Source organism: Neophocaena asiaeorientalis, unplaced genomic scaffold, assembly GCF_003031525.2.
Source record: "Neophocaena asiaeorientalis asiaeorientalis breed wild unplaced genomic scaffold, Neophocaena_asiaeorientalis_V1.1 scaffold598, whole genome shotgun sequence".
In the NCBI taxonomy this organism is placed as follows: Eukaryota; Metazoa; Chordata; class Mammalia; order Artiodactyla; family Phocoenidae; genus Neophocaena; species Neophocaena asiaeorientalis.
This window is the reverse complement of record NW_020173036.1, coordinates 2,878,237-2,898,592: the sequence shown is the minus strand read 5'-3', so window position 1 is coordinate 2,898,592 and position 20,356 is coordinate 2,878,237. Positions and strand designations below refer to the sequence as shown.

The window sequence follows — 20,356 nt, the reverse complement described above, 5'->3', positions numbered from 1 at the left end:
ACCATTCTTCCTGCATTTCTAAACAAATGGTAGGTGGGAATTTCAGTCATCATCAAGATGTGCGATTGCCTCATGATTAATAATGGCACTATGCAATCATCAAATTGTACAGAGATGGAATTTGCACATGGAAGGAATAATGCAGATGGAAACATTTTAAAGATATATATGGTGAAAGATTAGAATGCATTAAAACTGCAAGATCGGAGTCATTCTAAAGGTTATATCAATACAAATTAATGGCTTAACATCCATTCTGATAAAGAAGTGAATGTCATATTATATTTAGTGCAAAACATCTAATAAAGTAGATCCTTAAGTTAGTGCTCTCTGATGTTCTTCAGTGATCTGTTTACTAGATTCTAATAAGAGAAACAAATGAATGAGACATGTGGGGGAGGCCATAATGTTGGCAAGTATCTCTGAAGTACTAGACTACACGAAGTAGTTAAAAGTACTTTAAGGAATGGTAATATAGTTTATATTCACTTTATTTCATTTATTTCCCTACAAAGCCCTGAGGAACATACTCCATTTGCTGCACAAAAGCCAATTACAGTAACAGGCTTTTCATAAGAGTTTCCAGCTTTCAGAATTAGTTCTTACTATTTAACAGTACATTTTCAGATGGCTGTGAGGCTAATCATTTCTAATTCTTCAGTAACTATGTCTATAGGATCGGCATAAAAACAACACCATTCTCTTAGTATTCAGTGTAGACCAACATAAACAAACGAACAGAAGAGGAGAATAAAAAGACCTTGGCTTATCATAAAGACAGAATCGCAAAAATAATTTCATGGTAACAAGATCCCCTGGCAAGAATATAAATTGTTCAAATACTTTTATCACATTCCCATTAGAAAAACAACTCTACTTCATAGCTAGTTTACACAGTCAAGAAAACACGGTCCAATGATAACTTCTTAGCTCTGAGGCTCCCTTTTCATTTCTTTAAATGAAACTCACTTAGAAGTGCCTTATGTTACGTGAGGTTGCCCTGGTTGAAAGGGGTGGAGAGGTTTCTAATGTCCGCCCCTAGGTCTTGCGCTCTCATCCTGGGATCTGCTACTTATTAGCTCTGTGCCCTTGGGCAAGCTATTCTCTTTTCTGTCTTTAGTTTTCTTGTCTGTAAAAGGGGGCAATCTCCCTTTTCTCATAAGGTTGTTGAACAGATGGAACTATTCAATGTGGAAAATTCACCCAATGTATGTTCACTAGATGTTCCTTTCTTTTCCTTAAGTCTGGGCCCCTGAAGCCCTAGATAAAGATGATATTTTATTTTCTGGGGCCAATGATTTCTTGTCCTGGTCTTTGGGCCACACTCTGTTATTATGATCTGATCAGATGAGGTATTTCAGACACTTTTTTGGCCCTTGGGGTTTTCTTAAGTCTGCCGGTATTTCTCAGTGGGGGCACTATGGGCATTTGAGGTGGGAAAATTAATTGTGTAGGGCTGATCCAAAGTCATTGGGTACTTGCATCTCTAAATGCTTTCCATTAAATGCCAAAAACAAATCAGTCATCGTAACAACCCAAATGAAAAGATCAGCAAAATACACCTAAACCTTTCTGATCACCCACACTTTCTTCTATAAAGTACTAGACCCTTCAAAATCCTGCAAGAGCCCTTTCCACTTTATCTGTGACCTTATACAGTTGAATGAAATGTATTTACTAGCCAGTTTTGATAGGCTAGATTCAACTTCAGGTTTATTTAAGATAAAAATCATCTTCTTCACCTATTATTATAAACCAGATTTGGTCCAGGTTAACTAAAACGTGTGTGAACTTGTGGCAGCATCAACTCTTCAGGCTAATGATATTTAGTTAGCTCTGATAATTAAAAAAAAAAATTTTTTTAAGTCACATGATCCGCATCTGGGAAAAACCTGTAAATTACACTCTGTTCTGCAGGATGTAACCCACTTGTAAACTGGAAACTTCAAAATCACAAACAGAATCCCCACCATCCACAGATCCCTTTGGACAGACTGTCAAGTTTACCCAATCAGCTTTTTTGACTAGAGTATAACCAGAACCCCTTTTAACTATAGTGACAAATTTCACCCTCTCCCAATCCCAAATAACCCAGCACATCATTCTATTTAAGGGATATCCACATTTTTTTTGCACTGAGTTTCTCAATCCCTGCAGCTAGAAGTTGGGATAAAGTCAATTTTTGGCTCTTCAGATTGAGTAATTTGTGATTTCCTTTAACAGTTTCCTCCTCTACCCTAAAGGTGATTCCTGTGTCTATTTGTTTCAAAGTCCAAGTGGCCTGTTTTGCTATTGGCTAATTTTCCATTTCTGATCTTGAACCACTTCTACTTCTCAGCTGATTTGCAGAGCAGATGACTGAGAAGCTTCTCTGAAAGCAGTAAATAAACACAATTTACTGACTCAGCATTGCTATCTTCACTTGTTGTCTCTGAATACATACCCACCCAATCCCCCAGGTGCTTGGTATTCCTGAGTTGAACTCATCATATTAGGCTAACCACATGCCTGTACATACATTGTCAATCACAACAGAAATTTTCACCTATAAGGTGTGGATACTTGGTGTGTGGAAACTTTATTGTGCCTGCACTTGACAAAGGAACCTGCCTCTCTCCCTAGTTACCCCAAATCAGAAGACTGTGCAGTCACACTTTGGAAAAGCAGCTGAGTCATAGTCCAACAGCTTGGGGCAATCACTAAGCAACTGTCAGAGGGAATCACAAGGGCTTTCTCTTTGTTGTACTGGTGGCAGTGGCTGCTCTCTGATTTGGCTTCTGGTAACAAACAAGAGCCACCACTGAGAGCTTTTCAACAGATCTCTCAACCTCCACAAAGGAGTCCCTGCAGGCTCAAGCAGGATGAGGTCCTTCAGTCCCTGACCCAGACAGACAGAAAATGAGGAAACCCTATGGCTGACATGCTGGTCCAGCAATCCATGAACCTGGATAATGGCATCTGCCTCCTCCATCACCTGGCTCCCACATCCCAAGGAAAAAAGCAGGGGACTGTTATTAAGACAAAGGAACGTGAACAGGCAAAAACGAAAACAAAAACCTAACACATAGAATATAATGTTACATAATCCCTAACATGAGCTGTGACAGGGACACTTACAAATTTCCCTCTCCATTGGGATTCATGATCATTTAAATACTGTTCATAATGGTGTTCACGAAGGGAAATGTTGTGCATTTTTGCCCCAGCCATAGAAGGGAAAAATATCAACATGCCTCCTATCATTTTCCAATTTTTTTATGTTCTATAGGCCTAAATGAATCTTCCATTTGCTTCAATTGTGTTTATTCTTCTGGATAGGGTATTTTTTGTTTATGCTGGGGGGAAAAACAATTCTTCAGACTACTGCACAAGGACATAAAGACGCCTAATCCTACACACAGTCAGTATGAAAGGGCACACAGACAAGTTTTTTGTAAGACAGAAACAGAGAAATCCACATACTAAATAGCGCATCCACAATGACTATAACGCATCCCCTAGGGGATAAGCATGTGTTTTAGGAAGCAAAACAAAGCTTTCCATAGAGAAACCGCTTTCACGAGATGATTAGGTGGACCTGCAATGAAGAGAATACATTAGCATTTCTTCATTGCAATGAAGAAAATACATAGAAAATGTCCAAAAGATGGGTTCAGACTTGCACTAAGTTTTCACTGAAATACTTACAAGCATAAAAATAAAAACGTAAACATAAAAATACCCTATCTGGGTATTTATTTATTTTTTCTTTATTTTTTAAACCTGGGGAGTTTTATGTTAATCCATTTGAAAGGTAGCAAATAAAACAAATCTCACGATCCACGGGAAAAATGTAATTCAGTATTGTCCTTTCAGTTATTTAAATAACTGCTCCTCTCATCCAATGAGCCTGCCATACAAAATGTGGGTTCTTGTCTCACACTAGCAGGTCCTTGCTGAGGGAGGCTGAGTGGGTTTTACTGACACTAGTGTATTGATACAAAGCCAAGGACCAGAGAGAGGCAGTAATTTGATGTTTCACTCACAGTCCATCACTCCTATTTGTCTGGATGTACAGGCAATAGCAACAGAGCTGATGTCCTTGGGGCTCACGTAAAATGACTGTTCAGAGTGTAAGAAGGGTCAGTAGAGTTAGCACCTAACCATCCAGATCCCATTTGATCTCAGCTCTCCAGGTTCCCCGTGCTGCTCACGCTCCCGAGGTTTCTTGGACCAGAGTACCCCCCAGCAAGAATACCAAACTCCCAACTCCTAATCTACTGCCTTCATTTTCCGGGCTCTTCAACTATTGTTTAACCACACCCCACTTTCAGCATAAATCATTGTCAGACTAGTAAATGGTAATGTTCCTTTGAGCCCGCTCTTACCTCTGTACCTGTCAAACGTATAGTGTCCCCTTTGGCAGCCCTGATGGGGCATATCCCAGCCACGCGCTCTAATCTTGAACAATTAGTGTACGGAGAAGTGTGTGATAATACACATCTGGACATAAACTACCGACCTTATATTTAGGGAGATTCTGAACTATATTTCTAACAGGAGGAAGGATGTTCATTAAATCATCAACATCCTCAGTCTTGTTTCCCCCGTGTTAGCAAGAGATTGTACATGAAAACACAAAGAAAGAAATTATATATATTTATCTATATATAAACAATATTTTTACTACACTTGAGTTTTTCCACATTTATTCCTATTGCAAGACTTGATACTGTGCATGAGAAACAAATACAGCTTGAAAAAGCTACTCTAGTATTCTCATAGACCCTATGAATTCCTGTGTGCAAATAACACAGGATTTGCCCAGTAGAGGCTTTGCCCAGCAGACTTTATAAAAACACTATTTAATGTTCAAATGGATCAGAAGTAGGTTGTGTTTTTCTCATATTATTCCTAGAGAATTTTTCATAATTGTCCAAAATGTGATCACTTGTAATTTAAAATTTATATAAAATTGAGTCAATGTTGGAAATGAACTGACTTTGAAATTCAAAATTTACGTTCAATTTTTTAATTAGGGAAAAACTGAAGAGCCAGCTTGTAAAGTTGGCATAGTTTTTATTGCTACTTTTTCAATGGTTTATAGACTATTTTAAGAAAATATTTTAATTTATCACTGTGACATTTAACAAAAATACACAGAGAAGGAAAATGTTAATTGTGTATATAGTATAAAGTTTTACTATCATTACCAAATTTTAAAGGACTAAATTGAAAGGAAAAACAAATCATTATCTTTCAGCTTAATGGACAGTTTCCAGGACATAGCATGTATTTAAAAACAGTTTTTAAAACTCACCTAAAGTAGGCTATGTGTGCGTGCGCACATATGCAGGTGTGTCTCCCTGCTGGCTACATTTCTTCAGAAACAGCATTTTTCTGGAATACTCTCTCAAGCAACTACTGGAAATTAACCCCATAAACTAATTATTCTCACTCATAAAAGATGTTTTTCCTAAAACTCAGCAGAAAAGGTAGCTCTATTGTTAATTGCTACTAACTTCACAATTCAGTTAACTTTGACCTCCTCCATAATTCCCTGAATTTTATCTCATTAGCTCTAATTATGTTGCCATATACAGCGCTACCCACTTCCACCCACTTGTTGTTTGTATCAACCTAGAGTTTTGGATTGGTCACAGGTACCTCTTTCAGTTAACCCTTAGGCAAGCATCCATTTTGATGATACTAAGTGTTGCTCATAAGTCATTTCCTACTGAATTGGCTAATGCCTTATTTTTTTCTTAATCCATGGACATCAAAATGATAAAGGTGTTATTTTCTACATGTATCTTTGATAAATAATTCAGTATTAGCTTTCTTATTCTAAAATAGGGAAAATAGTACTATCCTGCAGGCTTTTTAATTTTAATTGGATGTGATAATACAAATGAAAGAACTCTGTAAACTATATAGCTCCACAACAAACAATGCAAAATATTATTATTATAATTATGACTATTCTTGATATATGTATAAAAGATCTGGCTCCTCAAGTGTTAAAAACATCTATCCATCTCTAATTTCAAGAAAAGCCACTCCAGTGAGGCTGTCCAAGGTCATATGAACAGAGAATTGAGCTGAATAAGTAAGTGTGCAGTTATTACAACCTGAAACTTTCGTCTAATCCTCAATACCATCTGTTAACATTGAAGAACATAGTTCCTCCCCAGCAGCCTAAAAGAATACTTAAGCACTTATCCCAGTATTCCTTTATACTGCTTGGGCTAAGGATGGGACTCATACTACCTGATTTCAAGAAAATATAAGCAGCAGTAATCAAGACTGGGTTGTATTGGAGAAAAGATAATGAAACAGAAGAAAAGTCCCCCCCAAAATCTCACAAATATGGCAAATTAACTTTTGACAAGGTAGCAAAGTCAATACAATGGAAAAAGTATAGTCTTTTCAACAAATGGTGCTGGGACAACTTAATGTACATAAGAAAAAAAATCAATAAACCTCATCATATCTCCCTTATCTTATACAATTAAAATTCAAACTTAATCACAGACCTAAGTATAAACCCCCAAACTATGGCATACCTCAGGGATATTGAGGGTTCTGTTCCAGACCACTGCAATAAAGCAAATACTGCAATAAAGTGAGTCACACAAATCTTGTGGTTTCCCAGTGCTTATAAAAGCTATGTTTACACTACACTGTAGTCTTTTAAGTGTGCAATAGCATTATGTCTAAAAACTGTACATACCTTAATTTAAAAAATACTTTATTTCTAAAAAATGCTAACCATCATCTGAGCCTTCAACAAGGCATAATCTTTTTGCTCTTAGAGGATCTTGCCTCAGATGTCGATGGCTGGTGAATGATAGCCATGGTGGAGGCTTAAGGTTGGCATGGCTGGGGCAATTTCTTAAAATGAGACAACAATGAAGTCTGCCACATCGATTGACTCTTCCTTTTAAGAATGATTTCTCTGTATCATGCAATGCTGTTTGATAGCATTTTATCCAAAGTGGAACTTCTTTCAAAATTGAAGTCAATGATCTCAAACCCTTCCACCGCTTTACCAACTTAATTTATGTAATATTCTAAATCATTTGTTGTCATTTTAACAATCCACACAGCATCTTCACCAGGAGTAGATTCCATCTAAAGAAAACATTTTCTCTGCTCATCTGTAAGAAGCAACTCCTCATCCGTTAAAGTTTTATCACAAGATTGCAGCAATTCAGTCACAGCTTCAGGCTCCACTTCTAAATTTATTTCCCTTGCTATTTCTACTATATCTGCAGTTACTTTTTTCACTGAAATCTTGAACCTCTCAGCTATCCATGGGGGTTGGAATCAACTTCTTCCAAACTCCTGTTAATATTGATATTTTGAGTACTTCTCATGAGTAATGAATGTTCTTCATGGCTTCTAGAATGCTGAATACTTCCCAGAAGGTTTTTAATTTACTTTGCCCAGACCCATTAGAGGAATCACTATCTATGACAGCTATAGCCTTCGGAGATGTATTTCTTAAATAATAAGGATCCCATACAATTTATAGATTGGATGGTTGTTCTAAATTCTTAACTTTTTTTTCTCTTCCTGTAAGTTTTCCTTTTAGAGAAAATCAGATTTTATCTAAAACAAATAAATAATTTCAAAAAGAAGAAAACCAAATTTGCTCCTTGTGTTCTTATCACAGAAATAACTTTGACTTTATAGCTTATATATTTTTCAAGGAGTATATGAAAGCCATTACATGGATATTCCCTTTTGTTTAGTATTTTTTCTAAGTCAGCAAATACATGATAATATTTCTGTTAAGAATAGAAAATAAATTCCTTATAAGTGGCAATATAAATCTTAGTAATTTTCTAATTCTAGAGTGTATCACGGTATTTTTTTTTTCTGGTTGGAGTAAAAACTTTCCATTCCCCATTATAGCTCACAAGTCTGGATATTTGGAACGTGGTTAGTATATGTGTCTCATCTACATTAAATGTAACCATTCATCAGATTTTCTAACTATAAAGATGTCACCCGGTCAAAACCAGTTTGGCTGCAAAGAATATAGCCCATAGCCCAGCCTAAGTAGCAAATCCTGGGAATCACAGGATTTAATTTCCTTGTTAGTCTTGGGCCGATTCTGTTCTCCAGGGTCTCTGAGAGCTTTTAAGGAAATCTCTACTTCTCTTAAAATGAGTCCTCCAAGACTGAAATATGAAAGGGTTGTGGATTCTCAAGCCTGGCAATAGGAAAACATGTAGCCTTAAATGTACAAACCTCACAATCCATGAACTGATTAGGCATTAGACAGAGACTAAGGACTAATTTATTTTGGGATTACAGTTTTCATGCAGTTCATCTGTTCAAAATATTAGAAAACCACTCAGTGAAGAAGGAAAATATCCCACTTCTGTCAAACAAAGATGAAACAAATGACAGTTCTCTAGGAACTGGGAATTCGCCAGGAACTTTGTTCATTAACCTACTTCTCAATTGCATCTATGAGAAGGATTTTGTCCACTATGATCAAACCATACGCCACATTACAACATAGGCCTTGATAAATACTAAGTCTGATTGATACTCATCATTTAATCAGTGTTCATACATATATACACATACATATATATGCATACATGTATACATATGTACATTAACACACAAACACACATATATCAACACACATACATATATATGCACACAAGTGTATATATTACATACATATCTGTTTGTATATAAAATAATATGAAATAAAAATATGGTATCATAAAATATATTTAGCTTATCCTCAAGATTCAGTTAATATCACTCCAATTTTCTACTTTAGTAACTCCAAGTAATTTTAGAAAATGTTTTGATATTCTGTAATAATATTTTAAAACACCATATTAAAAAAGGTTGGGAATTTTAAAAAATAAAATGAAAAAAAATAAGAATGACAAGGAAATTTTAAAAGAAGTAAAATTTATATTGAGGGTAGTAAATTATATAAATAGCATATTTGAAACTTGAATAAGTGACATGCAAGACATTCTTGAGGTATTTTTCCATAAAGTAAAGGAACAGGACAAAAATTTGCGGGAAGAGAAAAAATGTTAAGAATTTAGAACAACAATCCAATCTATAAATTATATGGGATCCTTTGGGAGGAACCATCAGAATTATTAAAGAAATGATCAAAATACAATAAAGTATCAGCTAACATAAAGAGCATAATTAGTAGATGTGACTAAAATAAAAATACACAAATATAATACTGGTATATTATTACTATTATATTAAATGGATATAGGGGAAAAAAATCCAAATGATGATGATGTCAGGTTTCTGATAATGTTACACAGTTCATACTGAACGTGGGTTTCTTTGTGGCAGTGCTGAAAATCAAACGTTAAAAAAGCATTTTTAAAAATTAAAATGTAATTCTGGTTCCTATAGTGTGGAAGTACTAAGATCTCACCAGACTGACTCACACACAGCAAATCATTATAAAATCTGAACATAATACAAACAGCAGGTACCTGAAGGCACTGAAGAGGGAACAGAAGTAGACAGAATCTTGCGGGGTGTACACACTCGGAGGAGAGGTATTAAACGAATTGATTTCATGTCGTGGCTTTTAGATTTGAGCCAAAGCATTCAGCATGGTATAGGAAGCAACAAGGATGTCACTGGAAAAACCACAGTCTTCTGGCCCTGGCTATTCACGACCTCTAAGAAGTAGGAGAAATCCGGAAGGCAAAGAGACAAAGGATGTCCTAATTCTATCTACATATATCTTTGAACCACAAACATGCAGGCAACTCAAAGCAACTTGGATAAAAACAAAAATTCTGAATTAAAATCAGATCTGTTGACCAATAAACAAAATTTGCCATTCTCATAGGACAAAAATCACAAAATTCAAGTTCTCCAAGCTCAGGATACAATAAGAAAATAGCCCAATATACAAAGACCTAGGAAATTGAAACATATTTTCAAGATCAAAGAAAATCAACTGAGATTGACCCTGAGATAACCAAAATGTTGGAACTAGCAGCCAAGACTTTTAAAGTCACTATTCCAACTATCCTCAATGAAGAGAAACAAAACACACATTCAATGAATAAAGAGATAGGGAATGTCATCAGAGAAATAGAAATTATTTTTAAAAGAAATAAATTGGTATTCTAGAACTGATCAAGGCAGTATCTACAATAACAGCGAAATGTAAGTGGCATAGGCAAGAATAAGGAAACTTGATAGGTCAATAGAAAATATTTAATGTCAATAGCTCTAAGAAAAAAAGATTTTGAAGGGGAACAGAACCTTAAGTACCTTTTAGATGATATCAAATTGTTGAAAATATGAGCAACTGGAGTTCCAGAAAGAAGGTAGAGAAAAAATAGTGTGTAAAAATATTTGGAAAATAATGGCTGAAAAATTCCCAAATTTGATAAAAGACAGAAACTAGCCAATTAGAAAAAAACACACAGAAGCCACACCAAGACATAAGCCACAATGTAGTCATATTTTGAAAGCTAAATATAAAACTCACCTAGAGAAACAATACATTACATGAGAGAGAACAATGATTTATTAAGAGCTGATTTCTCAGAAACTATGGAGGAAAGAAGAGAGAATGAAATAACACCTTTAAAGTGTTCCCAAAAAGGGTTAATCTGGCAGTCTATGTACAGTATAAATATCCTTACAGAATGAAGTTGATATGGAGACATTTTCAGTTTAAAGAAAATTTACTGCCAGGAGATATACATTGTAAACTATTTAAAGAATTTCTTCAGATTGAAGGCAAATGATACTTAATAGAAATTTGGATTCTCAGAGAGGAATAAAAAGCACTGGAAATGGAAAATATTTGAATAAATGCAAAATAACATTATTTTTATTCTTAATTTTCATATAATTCAAATAATTAAAACAAAAATTATTATATTGTCTTATGGACTTTATCATATATGTGATATAGATGAAACATGTAAAACAACTATATGTATAAAGCTGGAATTTTTATTATTTTATGTAAAGTAAATCAATATTAACTGTAATGAATTGTGAAAAATTAAGGATGTATGTTGTAATCCCTACAGTAACTACAAAAATATAACACAAAAGACAAATAAAGAGCCAATGGGAAAATTAAAATTGAATATCAACATATATTCAAATAATTTTAAAAAAATCAGAAAGCAAAAATAAAATTATAGGAGAAAATAAGAAATAAAATGATAGATGACTCAACCAAATCATTAATTATGTTAGAAATTAATGGATAAACCATGTGAATGTTCCTAATGACAGAGTTTCAAACTATATGAAGCAAAACTGACAAAATTAATTAAAAAATTAGACAACCCCATAGTATTATGAATCTTTTAACATCATCTCAGCAATTGATAAAATGAGACATAAAAACTAAAGCAAAAAAAAAAAAATGAAGATCAGAACATCCCTATCAAACTCACTAATATAACTGATATTTAAAGAACACTACACCCAACTACATCTGAATACACATTCAAGGCATATGGTAATTTTACAATGATAATCTATATACTGATATATAAGATGAATAAAAATACATTTTAAAAAGCATATTCTCTGAATATAGTGGAATTAATTTGAAATAACCAATTGCCATAACCAAAACCTTTGAATAAGTAGATATTAAACAACATTCTTCTGAATGATCCACAAGTTAAAAAAGAAGTAATAAGAGTAACTAAAATGTTTTAAAATGAACAATAATGAATATATACCATGTCCAAATTTCTGGAGTGCTGCTAAAGCAGTATATATAGGGAAAGTTTTAGTTTGAAATGTGTATATTACAAAAAGTTAAATTTAGTGACCTGAGGTGTTACCTTAAGAAATTAGAATAAGAATAAAACATTAAATAAAAAATAAGTATAGGGCTTCTCTGGTGGCGCAGTGGTTGAGAGTCCACCTGCCGATGCAGGGGACACGGGTTCGTGCCCCGGTCCGGGAAGATCCCACATGCCGCGGAGCGACTAGGCCCGTGAGCCATGGCCGCTGAGCCTGCGCGTCCAGAGCCTGTGCTCCACAACGGGAGAGGCCACAACAGTGAGAGGCCCACGTACCAAAAAAAAAAAAAAAAAAAAGTATAAATAAATTAACCAAATTTATCTAACCATATGATTAAAGTTAGTGAATTCTACTGTACATAAATTGTATTTCAATAAAGCTTGAGGAGAAAAAACCAAAAATACTATACACTGTAGAAAAATGAACATATAAAAAAGAAAATATACCCACAAAAATAGCTGCGATTTCATTACACATAAATACATTATTTTATATTTCACTTTATGCTTGTTAGGATTTTCAATGTTCACATATATAAACATTAATATGTATTTCTCTTCATAAAAATGTTGTATTTACACAATATTTTAAAAGATATTTAATAGCAATGAACATTCAGTGAAAAAAGTCTAAAATTACAGAAATAAAGATAACTTTCCTATGATTTATTCCAGCTCTCTGACAAATTAATTGAAATTAATAATTCAAAGATATGAGATGCATGGCATATGCTTCTTTTCTTTGCCAATCTTAGAAAACTAGAAAAAGTGTTGTTTGTTCACTATCCAGTGTAATGCCTTTACTTGCGCAGCTTCATGAACGCTTAAACCAACAGATAATGCATCTCTCTTCAGCATTTGTTAATAAAAATATTTAAACTTTGTATATACTTAGTGCATTGTGCCTGTAGAATCATTAATTCTAAAGAAAGATTTTTTTCCAAGCAGAAGTAACTGTGCAGAGCAACATAATGAACACTGTCATTCAAACGAAATTTGAAAAGTAGTTTTCTGAATCTTCAAATGGAATGACCTGTGTTAATCTTATTTTCATATTGGTAAGTTTATCATCTGTCAGCAGAGTTCTTTTTTTCTTTTTTTTTTTTGCAGTACGTGGGCCTCTCACTGTTGTGGCCTCTCCCGTTGCGGAGCACAGGCTCCGGACGCGCAGGCTCAGCGGCCATGGCTCACGGGTCCAGCCACTCCGCAGCATGTGGGATCTTCCCGGACCGGGGCACGAACCCGTGTGCCCTGTATTGGTAGGTGGACTCTCAACCACTGTGCCACCAGTGAAGCCCCAGACTTCTTTTTAGAATCTGTTTTTTAAGAACCTGTGATACAGTATGGTTTAACTATGAATATAAAAATAAGACAGTATGTGTAATATATTTCCAACTATAGTACTAAGTTAACTAAAATTATTGCATGGGAAGTATCCAAATAATAAATTATTGACTCTAATGGATGGCATGTTAATGTTAGTGAAGTATGAATTAACTTAAGTGTTGGAATGTATATTTTACTTGACAAGAATATGTGTCAGTAGTTCTGAACACTTAAAGAGCTCTTTAAAACTTTTTTTGTTTCTGATAGTTTGTTCACTATCCAATGTAATGGCCTTTATTTGCTCAGCTTCATGAACGCTTTAAACAACAGATAATGCATCTCTATTCAGCATTTAATTAAAAAATTTAAACTTTGTATATACTTAGTGCATTGTGCCTGTAGAATCATTGGTGTTGTGGTGTTTCAGGTAAAGTCTACCGGAAAACAAAATATTTTTTTCTTCCATTGCCAGAATTGTCCATATCACTAATTCTGCTTAATCTTTTAAGAGAGAGCATTATCTGAGATGGCTGTTGGCTGGCTCTCTTGACAAATGGCCATGTCTACACGGAGCTAATAAACTGCAAAATATTTGACTGTTCATTCACCACTCAAAAATCTCCCTGACAGCACCAAAACAGTATCAGAGGCCAAACAGGAATAGACATGGCTTTAATAAGCTGAGGGAGAATGCCATGATTCACATCCAAGGTCTTTTAGCAGTTGGTTTCTTCCTTTAACAAGGTACAGGACTTGAGCTTCTCCTCTGGAATACCAAATGAGCAAGGATGGGGAGCCTGCTGCAACTCTCATCTGTGTGCTTAGATGAAAGCTGAGCTCAGGTGTCTGGATAAATTTACACAGGACGGCCAGCTGCAAGGCAGCCTACCTGGTAGAGGTCAAGTAATAGGCACCTTTAAATATCTCTTCCAAAGGAAGAAAAATCCCACACGATGCTGACCAGTCAAGGAGAAATAGCCTCTACGTAAAAGTGTTCTTTCAACAAGCCCCTTTCCTAAGCCTGGGAGTCTTCCCACGGCAAAAGTAAAAGCTTGACAAAAGCAGCATGTTACAATCTGAGCCTTAAGACCTCATCTAAAATTTAATGTCTGGTTAACAGAGTGGTTTAGGAATTTTAGTTTTTAGTTCTTTCAAGGCAGAGATTCCTATTGGAACAGTATTCTTTGTTGCTATAACTTTATATTCATCCCACACTGTGTGGGAAATGTTTGTGAGCTGCATAGGTGGTTGAAATAAGGAGTCATCATATTAATGGGCTGGAAAAAAATAACTTGTGGCGAGCTTAAAATCCTTGACCTACAACTTTGTAGTCTTCAGTGAGATTCAAGTTTCTCCATCTACAGAATGGGCTGTGTCCATATTAAATATATACATTGATCTTGGAGGGCTGTTGCAGAAATTAAAGATTTGGTGTAACATCTTTCTCAGATAGAAGACCCTCCCTATTGTTCCAATTTCCTTCTCCCTTTCTTTTTCTTAGGAGAACAGATTCTAAGCCCCAGATAGTCAAGTTGGAATTCTTCTTCCTTGGTTTTATCATTTAGCCCCATTTTATGCTTTTGTCTTATCCACTTGATCTATATAACCTTTTATATCCCTTTTTATCCCATTTTTATCCTCCATTCACACACACACACACACACACACACACACACACACACAAACATCATCCCCCCAAACAGGTACACATCAACTTGTACCAACACACAAATCTGGAGAGGATACCTGACTTACAACAGAAGTTCATCTTTCCCATTTTCTAGGTTGAAGCTTATCTTCGTCAAAAAAATACATGCTGTTTTATCATTTAGCCCCATTTTATGCTTTTGTCTTATCCACTTGATCTATATAACCTTTTATATCCCTTTTTATCCCATTTTTATCCTCCATTCACACACACACACACACACACACACACACACACACACACAAACATCATCCCCCCAAACAGGTACACATCAACTTGTACCAACACACAAATCTGGAGAGGATACCTGACTTACAACAGAAGTTCATCTTTCCCATTTTCTAGAAGCTTATCTTCGTCAAAAAAATACATGGAGAGTCCAGTTTTGACTAGTTCCCACAGTGTATGGCTTGTAATCAACTTACATAATAACCAGTTGTAACAGACTCTATCATTTTTCACATTTCTCCTATTCTACTTCCTGTATGATAATTATACTTCTCCCACTCTGTTTAACTCAGGGTGCTTTGACTAATGAAATTTAAAAAGAAATGATATATTTCACTTCTTGGCAGAGATTTTAATGCTTATACCATGTAGTTTTTTCCATCTTCCTTATTATTAAAAATGTTTTAGAAAATGACTGCTCTGTTAGCCTAGGTCCCCAAAAGAAGGCAATGATGATAACACAGATCAGGGGTCCCAGCCAACTTTCAATGAAGTATGTTATGAACAAGAAATAAGTATTTCTAAGCCAATGAGATTTGGGATATTCTTTATTACTAGAGCTTAACCTACCTTCTCAGGACTAGCATACCACTCCAGCCCAAACTAGAACTAGGTCCTTTATTTTAAGTATTTAGACTTCAGCTTTGTTTTCTGTTCTGTAATATAATTTTTATAAACCTTTCTAATACTACAGTAATTTCATTCGACTGGATCAGTTTTATACATTCCTATCCCACATTAAGAACCTGTAGCTCTGTCCTTGATTATAATTTCTTGGATTTGTATATCACACTTGCCCTGGGTTTCCCATCAATATAATCCTCCCATCTGTTGCAAAACCCATTTATTCATCGTGGGTACCTTAATGATGATTGCCTTCATGAACTGTGATCTGATAATACCACCCCTCCTTGTGCAACAGGCTTGATATCCCCAGCCTTAGTGTATTTTTTCAGCATCATGACTTGGATGTAGTCTCCTTACTGTCTATTCAGCCCCTGTTGCTGTGGCAAGATTTGGTTTCTGTGTTACTCTCAGTCTATAAAATGAGTAATTTTGATTAAACCACACTTTGATCAATAATGAAATACCCACTCTGTGAGTTACTGACTTTGTGACATTATCATTTTGAGCTTTAATTCTGACACATCTTGTGATTTTTGTGAGCGTTTAATAAAACATGTTGCCAAAGATATTTTGACTAATTGTATGTGCCAAGTTCATTTATCTACAGGAACTGGGAAAATGATTCAGAAAAGTAAACCTATATTTTTTACCACTTCTATATGTATGCACCTGCACACATATGTTCATTGCTTAGAGCTAAGTGAATTGCCTTGTACATATTTTTCCTAGATCCTGTGGTTGATAAGAAATGAATCATTCCATTTTGTGGGGAAAGAATACTGCTTCCTGAATAACTTTCAGAATTTTACAATCCACTCAACGAATAAAATGTCTGCAGAGTGCCCAAATACCATTATACTCCAGTAATCTGCAGTAGTGCCCTCTCTGCTGACACTTAGAATTTTTTTTAAGTGTAGCCTATTGGGATACCACATTAATATTCCAATATAGTAATCATCTATTCTTACCACCATTTAAACTGCTGAAAAAATCATCAGCTTTATGGTGGTAAGGCAGGTATCTAGAAAGCCTGGGTCAATGTTTTAGTGGATTCCTGACATTTTGGCTCTGTCCACACCTCTCAGTCCAATTCTGTCTACTCTCACACTTAATGCCTATTATGGACTGAATGTTTGTATCTCCCCAAAATTTACATGTTGAACCCTAACTCCCACTGTGATAATATCTGACGATAGGTCCTTCCGAAGTTGAGTTGGTCCTGCAGGCTCCACCCTCATAAATGGGAAATGTACCCTTTTAAAAGAGACCCCAGAGAGATGCCCTGCCCCTTCCTCCACATAAGGATACAAAGAGAAGATGGCAATCTATGAACCAGGTAGTGAGACCTCACCAGACACTGAATCTGCCTTGATCTTGGACTTCCCAAGCTTCCAGACCTATTGGAAATACATCTCACCCAGTCTATGGTATTTTTGTTATAGCAGCCTGAACAGACTAAGATAACGCCCTATCACAGGTTTGCCCACAGGCTCTAGTTCAATCCTCTTATCAGTAAAATCACCTACCCTCAGCCCCCTTCTAGAGAGTAACAAGTCTTCCAGACTCATACTCACCCACACCAACCACAGGGGCAGCTCCTCATGGTTAAGCATATCAATCATGGCACTCACACTACCCACTGGCATGTTCCTCCTGGTATGAAACAGGGAAAATGCTTTAGTGAGGAGATGACCCCGAAGTTTAGGAAAATGTCAAGCAATTTCCTTCATAAAAAACACATAACCCTGAGGCTCAGAGACCAACACAGGTGTACGTTATCATACAGAAAGTCATTGGGAGAAAACTGGTCAAGTCATAATGCCTTGAGCACTTACAAAGAAACTGTGTTTATTTTTATACAACGAGAAAGGATAAAGCAAAGGAATAGATGCTTATAGCCTTCTACTTTGAGCAATAAACTATCTGGAGAAGATTAGGAGAGAGACAAAATGGTAGCAGAGCTCAGAAGGAGATAAATAACGATATATAATTTTTTTAGGGTGAAAATTGATAAATGTTGAGGATTATTAAGGAGAGAGCTCATAAGAACCAGTGGTAGACTGGTTAGAACAGAATAAGTCTTCTAGATCCCAGGCCACATTTTCCACCTCCCTTCCCCATCCACTGCACTGCCAGGATCATTATTTCTTAATTAATTTAACCCACTGCAGAAATGTCTTTGTGGGATGATGATTGACAGAAAGATGCCAAGAGAAGCATAGAATATGGAGCTTGATGGCAAAGACACTTTGACTTTGAACATGCAGCATGCTTCCCATTTCTCCCCCAAATCACTATGGCAATTTATTATTGTCCTTCATAGAACCACCTTTAAGAAATGAGGGTTTAACTAAGCCTGAGAAACATCCTCTATATTATCCTCTTGAAGCTGTTAGACAGTCCTAAAACTTAATTGTTACTGGAGACTCTGGCAATGAGCCCAGGCCATTTCTGAGGGGTTTACTGTGAAGGCTGGCGATGGAGGCGTCATCTTGGGCATGCCTGGACTTGGCTATTAAATAATATCTAGGCTCCAGCTGTTCCCAAGAGTGCATTCAATCAACCCATTCCCTTGATGTTCTCCAATCTGAAAGGTAATGATACTGAGATTGGTCTAAGGACAATGAGCTAACATTTATTTCCTTATATCTTTGTCCTAGAAAAATACCATGTCTTGATTTAATCTTATTTATAATTCCAAAATGAGTTAAATGTCATGACTGAAAAAAAGTTAAAAAGTGATTTTAGAATAAAATTTATGTCAGTAGACACGGGCCACGGCTAGGATCAGGGCAACCTGTCAAAAGGAGGCAAGAAGAGATCAAGTTTAGACATTTCCTTCCTTGAGTGTGTGTGTATGTATGTGTACGTGAGAGAAAGAAGATTCTTCCAAGAATTTAGGAGTAATTCTATACTCATAGAAGGAGCCATACTTTGGATTATGTACCACGTGGAGAGCACAAACTCTTTGTTAGGCCAGAAAAGGTCTATGCCAATGTCTTCCTATATTTCCCGAGCAACACCCACCCAACCCCTTTTATCTATCCTTGTCTGGGCCTTAGAGAGCTACTATATATTTCCAGAGTAAGTCAGATCACTGTAGCAGAAAAATAAGTAATAAACATTATTATTTTTTTGCATTGCTACTGTGGTGGCAAAATTTAAAAGCACAAGGAATTTAAAAGATGAAGAAGTTATTTCTGATTTCAGCTCCCATAAAAAGTGTAGAAGTTGTTACCCCTAACCTTACAATAAGAAATAGCAAGACAAAGTGAAAATCAATTATTTTTTTAAAGAACTGTCAGAGAAAAGAGAAAACTCAATTATTTTTTAAGAAATGTCAGAGAAAAGACATCACAGGGCAAACCATTACCCCAAAATCTAAAGAGTCAAGCACATCCAGAGAGTTACAGTACCTGAGATTCACCTACCTGATGCCATAAACAAATAGGAACAACTGCTATTAGTACTTTTGAAGTGGTGGAGACTGAGTGAGGACTAGAATGAGAGTAAGAAGCTGCTGGGCACCAGAGTCATACGGGGCTCCTCACATTGTCAAGTGCTTTCCTTCAGGATTATCACCAGGTTCTCACAGGTAGGATCCAAGAAAACTCCCCACATGAACCTGAAATGGTATGGGAAGAGTAGCCATTATAAATTCCCACCCAGACCATTCCTTCTATCAAAGGCTTAGTTTCCAGAAGGGCGCTAGACAGAAGTTTAATTAATTTGAACCAGAGGGCAATTCTGAAATCTTTTTTCAGTTTGAGTAAGGGAACTCTGTTCCACTTCAGCCACCTCCACCCTTTCTGTCTCACCTAAGGAAAAATAAATAAATAAAAGCCACGGTCAACAGGGAAGAGGATTCAAAAAAGCAGACTGAGAATGCTGCATCCAGAGAAAGAACTAGAGGACAGGGAAGAAAAGGAGCTGCCAAGGCGTCCTTCAAGAGGTAAATGGATAACCAAAGTGTAATCCATCCATCCATACTGTGAAAACTATTCAGTGAAGTAGAAGAAAAAGCCATCAAACTACTCAAATACATAGATGACTCAAATACATATCACTAAATGTAAGAAGCCAGAATGAGAAGATTGTATACCATATGATTCGATTATATGACATTTTGGGGAAGGTAAAACTACAGAGATGTAAAATAGATCAGTGATTGCCACAAGTTTAGGGAGTGGGGAGGGTAGAATAGGTTAACACAAGACACTTTTTAGAAGCAGAAACTAACCATGAAACTAACCATGAAACTCTTCTCTGTGGTACTGCAGTGGTGAATACATGACAAAATCCGTTTTTCAAAATTCATAGATCTTTACAGCATAAAGAGTGAGGCCTAATGCATGTTAAAAAAAAAAAAAAAAGATCTTAATTCAAATAGAAGGGAGGTCAGCAAGATGGCAGAATAATTATAAGTTTCCTGCACTCCAAGTGAGCCCAAAGCTAATCACACTGAAACTAGGTAGGATAATTTCTGATACTTTCTCTTGCCAGAGCCCAGCATGGTAGAGGGTGATTTGGAGGAAATTCCAACTCTCAGTCTCCCCCTGGGGAAGAAAAGGAGTAGAACATATAACCAACATCCTGACTTTTAGGGGTGCTGCCTGATGAAACAGTCTCTGTCTTGCCTGAATCCAAGTGCTGACAAAGGATGCATATCTGAGAAAGGCTT

At 36.0% G+C, this 20,356-nt stretch overlaps 1 pseudogene; it reads right to left on the bottom strand.

The window, feature by feature from the left end:
- Positions 1-18,166, bottom strand: part of LOC112398120 (serine/threonine-protein kinase MARK2-like) — a 58,963-nt pseudogene extending 40,797 nt beyond the window's left edge.
- Between the last annotated feature and the right edge of the window lie 2,190 nt (positions 18,167-20,356).